This window comes from Myotis davidii, unplaced genomic scaffold (assembly GCF_000327345.1).
Source record: "Myotis davidii unplaced genomic scaffold, ASM32734v1 scaffold329, whole genome shotgun sequence".
Lineage (NCBI taxonomy): Eukaryota > Metazoa > Chordata > Mammalia > Chiroptera > Vespertilionidae > Myotis > Myotis davidii.
The window spans coordinates 2,952,727-2,953,176 of NW_006300374.1; positions in this window are offsets into that span (position 1 = coordinate 2,952,727).

The following is a 450-nucleotide window of genomic DNA, read 5'->3' on the forward strand; positions in this document are numbered from 1 at the left end:
GTACATGTTGCCTACCTTATCTGCTTTCTTTGAGGAACATGACATTGAACCAGACAAAAGGATTATGATGATAATTTCTGTGAAAGAACACTTGCACATGCTTGCAGATGAAATTTCATTGTACTTCCCAAATCTACCTGACACCCCATTTGCACTTGCCAGAGCCCATTCACAAAGTTGAAGATGTTCCTGAGACAGCACAAGAGGAGTTCATTGAATTTATTAACAATGATGCAGCGAGAACTGATTTCTCTACATTGCCAGTTACAAAATTCTGGATCAAGTGTTTGCAGTCATATTCTGTTCTGTCTGAGACTGTGTTACGCCTTCTCTTTCCATTTCCAACAACATTTCTTTGTGAAACAGGATTTTCCAGCTTGTTGGTTATCAATTCTAAATACAGAAGTAGACTTGTTGTGGAAGATGATCTCCATTGTGCTCTTGCAAAGA